We start from the raw sequence: 8,724 nt of genomic DNA on the forward strand, positions 1-8,724 counted from the left end.
TCATTCGGCTGTTTTAACTTCACTTCTTGATACATGACATTTTACCAACACTGTCTTCAGCTTACTGATGGGTAAGGAAGGACCAAAAGGAAAAAGGACCACTGGTTGCCCTATGAGTCCCTTGCCTTCTATGTCGATGTGTGTGTGTGTGTGTGTTTGTAGACAGTCCCCAGAGGCCACCCACGAACTTTCTACTTTGAATGCAGAAATAAGACACTGTTTTTCTCAGAAACACAAATGACCGAGGAACGCTATCATATCCTTTCCTACTCATGCTACTTCCCTGAACTGTATTAACTTTGGGTTGGAATGTGCCTTTCTAGAAGCATTGTATATTTTAAAAGAACCACAAAACCTTTGACCCTTTTTCCACTTTGTCTTTTCCATTATGCTTCCTCATAAAAGAGACCTCTGTAATACTTGCAGATGTTCATTAGAAAAGCTTAGACCCAGAACGATGCTCACACTCATGGCCCAGTGGTACAGGAATTATAGAATTCTTAATGAAAAATAATGGGTGTTTGTTTTTGAGGCAAAATCATTGGGGTGATTCTGGAGGATGTGTGCTGATGTGTGTGGATGGTGACTGTGTGTTGTGTCTGGGTGAGGTTTAGATGGTGAGGGCGATATTTGTGTGTGTGTGTGGTATTTGTGGCACATGTTTTGTGTGTCTGTGTGATTTGTATGTAGGGTTTGTGGTATGTGTGTCTATGTGTGCCATGTGAAATGAATATGAGTTTAAGTTTTCTCAGCAAACTTTTCCTCTGGGCTGGAGAGCACATATCTTTTGCTTTCCCCTGAAACGCCAGTCTGTTCTCATGTTCTTCTAAGTAAAATAACATGCAGCTTTTTGACATTCACAAACAAAACCCAGTGGTTTTTATCTGAGTCAAGTGCTCCCTGGGGCTTTGTTTTTTTTTTTCCCTCCTCCTTCCTGTAAATCCATTTTATGCGTTGGAGTTAGAAGATGACATCTTGTTACATCATGTTAGACAGCACCATAATTTTTTCCAGCAAACCATTTCCAATCTGATGAAGCAGACAGAACTGAACAAAGACAGACAACCCAGCATAAATAAAGGATCAGCTCACAGCCTCCTGAGGGACGGACTCAGAAGAGCCTTGTCCCCAAATCTCAGGCTGATTTGCCATTTTAAGTTTAAACTCTTCAGACTGGACTGGAGAACTCGATCCAGGAGCACAGTGATGCTGCACAGCCTCCCTCTGTACGAGAGGAGGATGTCTGTTGGGGAAGGGCTGCTCACGCAGGGGGAGGGAGCACCCGGTGAGACTGATGTTTCGCCCAGGGTCCTTTCTATACTATGCACAGGTCAGGCCTGTCTTTTGCTTTCCAGCCGCAGCTGCTATTTATAGTCCTGGCTCTGTTTGCCATTCTGCCTATGACCCCTGTGGTCAGCTCAAGGCCTATGTTTAAAAAGAGCTGTTCTGTGCTCAAGTTCAAGCCCACCACTGCGGCTTCCCTTCAGTCTGCAATCTCCATGATGAGGGCTCCCTGGGTGCCCTCCCCACGCCCCAGTATGCCATGTATCAGATTGGGTGTTTGGTTTCCCTCAACCCTGTCATGTGTCTGTACCCACAGCCTGTGCTGTGGTCAGAATTAGTTCTGGGTGGGGCGTTGTGCTGTGTCTTTCCGATCTTATTGTGGGTGATCTGCCAGAATGTTCCTTCTAAACATCTCACCCTGTCAGCCTTTGGCCTGCAAATATTGACTGGCTCACAAGCTGTACGGCCTAGATAACTAAGGTGGGAAAACTTAGATCTATAAAATCTATTTTTTTAAAAAAGAAAGAAAGAAAAAGAATACTGAACTTAGAACCAGATGAGCCAGGTCTGAACCACAATTCCAAGCTGTGTGACCCTGGGCAGGTAGTGAAACTCTCTGAGCTTTTCCTTCCTCCACTCAAAGAGAGTGCCTGCCTCCTGGGGATGCTGTGAGGACTAAAATGAGACCACGCCTGTGTGCAAGTAGTCTGGAAACTTCCCTACTCTCATAGTCTATTGTTTCAACTTCTCACACTTCTCAAAAGTACATGACAAGAAAGGAAGGTAGGAAGGAACTGAGATGCTTTGGAGGTAATAGTGTGAAAGACTCCTATGTGTGACTCAGTCACCCAGCAAAGAGAGGTAAAAATTGATTTTTTTAATTAAAAAAATAATCCAAATGGAAACTTAGGATGGTATAAGTATATACTATAAATTTAATACCTATCAATAAAGATTCATTTAACACGTACTACATGACAGTCAGTATAGCTGACACCAGAGATACCAAGAAAAACAAATAATTAAAACAGGGTGATTTTTTATCACAAAATATGGAAAATAGCTCAACACAGAAGAAAAGAGAATCCAGAACTCAGTCTCACTCATACAAAAGTATAAATCTGGTATGTGATAAAAAAGAGAGTAAAAAAAGCTTTCTTTAGTAACCACTGTATCACTGATCATAAATTTGGAAAATGATCTATTTAGATCAATACCTTATATCATATCATAATGGAAACTCCAGATGGGCTAAGAATTATATATAAATAAACAAATTATAGGGCAAAACTACCAAACAATCAGCATACAGGCTTTACCAATTTTGAAGCAATAAAGGAAATCATCAAGACTGACTGACGGGCACAAATAAATATTTTAAGAGATTTAAGATGATGGAAAATGTTAACTCTAATATAACATGCCAAGAGAAGACTGGAGAAGTATTTTTATCAAGCATGGCAAAGAGTATATACCGATACTTTATAAGTTACTCATTGAAAATACAAAACAAAACATTAAGCTCTCAATAGGCGAATGAGAAAAGATGGAAACTAATTTACAAGAGAAACTATAGATTGCCTATAAACTGAAGGGAAAAAAGTTTATCTTTATAATTAAATAGATATAGATGAAAACAACATTGAAACATCAATCTACATTGTTAAATCAGGAGAGGTTAAGATAAAATGTGACATCCGTTGCTGGTCAGGCCTGAGTGACGCTGGAGAGCCCTACATAACTGGTGCCAATCTGAATCATTATAACCCATTCCGAAAGTAATGACAATGCATCTCAAAACCCAGAAATCTGTTCACACCCTGTGAGCTAGACAATGCCCTCCTAGCAATTTATCCCAAAGAAAAAATCAACAAGAAAAAGCTGTGTGATCAATGTTGTTTCAGTTTTGTATAATAATCAAAATTGATAATAAATTGAATGCTCACCAAAAGGGCACAGTACAGAAAAATATGATGATTATGAAACCTTAAGAACACTATGCAAGACTATAAATGGAGCATAGCCTTTAAAAACTGTGAATCACTACATTGTACCCCTGTAACTTATATAATATTGTACACAACTATACTTCAATTTAAAAATATATAATTGCATAAGAAGAATACAGGTATTAAACTAATTATAATAAAAAGTTGATGTATAGAAAATGTTTATGATAAAATGACAAAAGCAGGAATATGAAATTTAAAATGATATCAATATAATAATTACAATTTATGTAGAATGATTGTTCTGTTTTAACAAAACAGGAAGAAAATATGCAAAAGTATGAAAATATTTGTATTAGGGTATTAAGATTGTGACTTTTTATTTCATTTCCTATTTTTAATTTTTTAATAAATTTATTTATTTTATTTATTTATTTCTGGCTGTGTTGGGTCTTCATTGCTGTGCGCGGGCTTTTTTTTCCTCTAGTTGCCGCAAGTGGGGGCCACTCCTCGCTGCGGTGCGCGGGCTTCTCATTGTGGTGGCTTCTCTTGCTGCAGAGCACGGACTTTAGGCATGCGGGCTTCAGTAGTTGTGGCACGTGGGCTCAGTAGTTGTGACTCGCGGGCTCTAGAGCGCAGGCTCAGTAGTTGTGGCACACGGGCTTAGTTGCTCCGCGGCATGTGGAATCTTCCCGCACCAGGGCTCGAACCCGTGTCCCCTGCATTGGCAGGCGGATTCTTAACCACTGAGCCACCAGGGAAGCCCCAAGAGTGTGGCTTTTTTTTTTTTTAAAGAAGATGTTGAGGGTAGGAGTTTATTTATTAATTTATTTATTTTTGCTGTGTTGGGTCTTCGTTTCTGTGTGAGGGCTATCTCTACGTTGTGGCAAGCGGGGGCCACTCTTCATCGCGGTGCGCGGGCCTCTCACTGTTGCGGCCTCTCTTGTTGCGGAGCACAGGCTCCAGACGCGCAGGCTCAGTAGTTGTGGCTCACGGGCCTAGTTGCTCCGCGGCATGTGGGATCCTCCCAGACCAGGGCTTGAACCCGTGTCCCCTGCATTAGCAGGCAGATTCTCAACCACTGCGCCACCAGGGAAGCCCCCAAGATTGTGACTTTTTAAAATAAAAAATGTTTCCTTAATTTTGCTGTATTGGTTTTTAATTTGGAAAAAATATTAAAAAGAAGAAAAAACCTCCCCATGTTGATTTGAACTTAAATTCCTCTCCCAGCTCTTGCTGCTTCTACTCTGACTGCTCCTTATACACACATCCCCCATTGCCCAGCCCTAACTCTATTACAAGGCAAACTCCAAATTCCTGGCTGCCTAGTGGCTTCTGATGCAGCTGTTTGTGTCAACACTATCCTGGCAGAAAGCAAGAAAGGAAACGTTTTCTTCCAATCACAACCGCTCCCAGATTTCCCCTTTCTATTCTCGAGTAGCATCCCTATTGGCCCCTCAGTGCCCACTGAGCACAACAACACGCATCCACCCCCTTGTAATGTGCTCAGCTGTTTCACTAGAGTTAGAGGAAGGTGCAGACTGGCTGATAAGTCCATAGCTTCAGCATCTGCAATTAGCTTGGAACGGCTGAAAGAGAATACCAGTGGGAATTCAGGGCTTTTCTTCATGCGTCTCTCCTTCCACTTTCTAGTTCCCTTCTTAGGACCATGGCTTACAAAGATAAGACATGGCCCCTGGTCTCAAGGAGCTTGATATCCAGTGGGAAGACAGATATTAAGCCAAAATTTTCCCCATGTAAATATGCTAAGTCCCAAGTCTGACATCTGAGAAGTATAAAGAGGGAGCTGTCCCAATCTGGAAATTCAGAGATGGCGTGATTCAGGGTTAGCTAGACAAAGAAGGGAGAGGTGGGATCGGGTAGGGTGGGGTGGGGGGAAGTGAGGGATACTTAAGACAGAGGCAACAGCATGAGGTAAGCTCAGTCTGAATGACAGTGGGCATGGTAAGCTTGATGAGAACTACTTTTCAGCTCCATGCTCCTTTTTCAAAAAGCAAGTTATTTTAGTGTCAGAGACAGGATCCACTCCTTTTTAATCATCCAGATATGCTAGAGAAGCCCTTCTCTCGAACATCACACTTGGGAACCCCAGTTTTTGGTCCACCCTTTCACTCCTGTTCTCCCCCTTACTACTTCTGTCTCTGCTCTTTACTTCTCTATTCTCCCCGAGAGTCCTTGCCTTTACTACGTCTTCATCTCTAACCCCATGTTTACATTTTCCACAGCTACCCCACCAGCCTTTAGCTCCTTGTCTATCCCTGGACTGAGGCAGGGGTAGGGAGGGGAAAGAATTCTCTGTGACGCTGCTTCCACTGTTGGTGTTAAGTAACCATTTACAGGCAAGGGATGACTCTCGTTTTTGCTTAATTTATGACAGCTTCTAACAAGATGCACCCATTTATGGAGGGCTGTAAGGTCAGCTCACCTCCTCTTATCGGTCATGTGCTCTGCTTACCAAAAATCAACCCATGAGATTTACTTTCCAATTACCTTTGTTTTACATTATTAGTTTAAAAGTCCATGTGGTTTCCACTTGTGAAAATGCGCAAACTTGGATGCTGTTAACTTGGATGGATTCTGAGGTGTGAAGGGGGGAGTCAGGTTGATGCAGTTGTTATATATATTTTTTAAAACAAATCTTGGTATTGTCAAGTTTTTTATATCTCAGGAATGAACAAATGACCTTATTTCAAGAGATGAGTTCAAGAAAGTAGCAGTGTAAAATATGAACGAGGAATTGATTTCCAACAAGAGTGTGAAGGCTATTCAGTAGGGAAAGAATAGTCTTTTTTTTTTTTTTTTTTTTTTGCGGTACGCGGGCCTCTCACTGTTGTGGCCTCTCCCGCTGCAGAGCACAGGCTCCGGATGCGCAGGCTCAGTGGCCATGGCTCACGGGCCCAGCCGCTCTGCGGCATGTGGGATCTTCCCGGACTGGGGCACAAACCCGTGTCCCCTGCATCAGCAGGCGGACTCTCAACCACTGCGCCACCAAGGAAGCCCAAGAATAGTCTTTTGAACAGCTGGTTTTGGGACAGATAGCTAACCACATGCAACAGAATGAATTTGGATATCCTACCAGATACAAAAGCTAACTAAAAATAAATCAAAGACAAATATAAGAGCTAAAACTAGAAAACTCTTAGAAGGAAATATGAGTATAAGTCTTCAGGACCTTGGATTAGACAGTGGTTTCTTAGATATGACACCAAAAGCACAAACAACAAAAGAAAAAAATTTGGACTTAATCAAATTAAAAAGCTTTTGTGCATCAAAGGCCACTATCAAGACACTGAAAAGACAACCCACAGAATGAGAGAAAATAGTTTTAAGTCACATATCTGATACACGTCTAGTATCCAGAATATACAAAGAACTCTTACTACTCAATGAAAAAAGACAAACAACCCAATTTTAAAATGAGTAAAGGACTTGAATAGACATTCCGTCAAAGGAGATCTACAAATGGCCAGTAAGCACCTGACAAAGTGCTCAACCTCACTAGTCATTAGAGAGAATGCGGTTCAAAACCACAATAAGAAACCATTTCACACCCACTAGGATGGCTATAATAAAAAACAAAAACAGGGCTTCCCTGGTGGTGCAGTGGTTGAGAGTCCGCCTGCCGACGCAGGGGACACGGGTTCGTGCCCCAGTCCGGGAAGATCCCACATGCCGCGGAGCGGCTGGGCCCGTGAGCCATGGCCGCTGAGCCTGCGCGTCTGGAGCCTGTGCTCCGCGGTGGGAGAGGCCACAACGTACCGCAAAACAAAACAAAACAAAACGACAACAAAGAGAAAGAAAATAATAAGTACTGACAAGGATGTGAAGAAATTAGATCCCTCATCTGTTGCTGGTGGGACTGCAAAATGGTGCAGTTGTTTTGGAAAAGCTTGGCAATTCCTCAAAATGTTAAATGTAGAGTTACCATATGACCCACCAATTCCTCTCATAGGAAACATATGTCTATACAGAAACATGTAAACTAATATTCATGCAGCATTATTCATAATAGCTAAAAAGTAGAAACGATCCAAATGTTCATCAACTGATGATTGGATAAACAAAATGAACCGACACATGCTACGACATGGACGAACCTTGAAAATATCATCATGAAAGAAGCCAGATACAAAAGGCCACATACTGTATGATTTCATTTGTATGAAATGTCCAGAATAGGCAAATCCATAGAGATGAAAATAGATTCGTGTGGTTCCCTGGGGCTGGGGGTGGAGATGATAGGAAGTGATTATTTAATTGCTATGGGGTCTCTTTTGGGGATGATAAGATGTTTGGAATTAGTGGTGATAGTTTCACAACATTGCGAACATACTAAAAACCACTGAACTATACACTTTAAAGTGATTATTAAGATGGTGACTTTTATGTTACATAAATTTTATCTCAAAAAAAAAAAAAAAGAATGGAAAGAATGAGGAGGGTCTCTTACACATCACTGCTGTGGACTTAAGCTGGCATTTGGGACTTCACGGTGACCATAAGTGATATGATTCAATTTGACAAGCACTTTTTATGCTAGGTTGTGGGAGTGGGTGGAAAAAAAATATGAATAAAACACAGGCTCTTTCCTCAAGGTGCTCACACCCTGTTGGAGGACACAGATGCATACTTCACTAACTAGCACACAAATCAGAAGACAATAAGCATCACAGTGGAGAGAGATGGTTCTGCTGGAATACAAGGAAAGAAGTGATTTATACTGCCTGAAGGAATATTGGAAAGCTTTGCAGAAGGGAAGATGTTCGAACTGGGTTTTTAAGGATGAGTAGGAGTTTGACAAGCAGAGAAGGTGGTACATTCTAGGCAGAGGGACCCGGTTGAGCAAAGGTCTGGGGCTGTATAAAGCATTCAAGGACATACTAGATGGTATGATTTGAGCTATGGTTTTTCTCTCCTAGTATTCTGTCACTGATATTTTTTTAATTAAAAAACATTTTTTTAAACTTTTTATTTTATATTGGAGTATAGGTGATTAACAATGTGGTATTAGTTTCAGGTGTACAGCAAAGTGATTCAGTTATAGATATATATGTATCTATTCTTTTTCAAATCCTCTTCCCATTTATGTTGTTACATAATATTGAGCAGAGTTCCCTGTGCTGTGCAATAGGTCCTTGTTGGGCATCCATTTAAAATATAGCAGTGTGTACATGTCAATCCCAAACTCCCTAACTATCTACCAGTGCTTTTTATTAAACATCACAACCATGTCCACTTTGATCCTTGGTTCTTGCCTTGTAGAATACGAGCCTTTGATGTAAAAATAGAGAAACAGAAATGTGGAGCTTGAGCCTGGTGGGGTTTAGCAGGGTCCCCCAAGTTCCCTTGCTCTCTCCACATCCCCCCTGTGGTTGTCCAAGCACCTGGAACCTATCTGGCAGCTGCTTTGCTTCTGCCCTGTTTGTCCAATCTGAGAGCCCCTCTTGGCTGTAACGACTGGCTTCATCCA

This window comes from Mesoplodon bidens, assembly GCF_964165515.1.
Source record: "Mesoplodon bidens genome assembly, chromosome: 14".
Taxonomy (NCBI): domain Eukaryota; kingdom Metazoa; phylum Chordata; class Mammalia; order Artiodactyla; family Ziphiidae; genus Mesoplodon; species Mesoplodon bidens.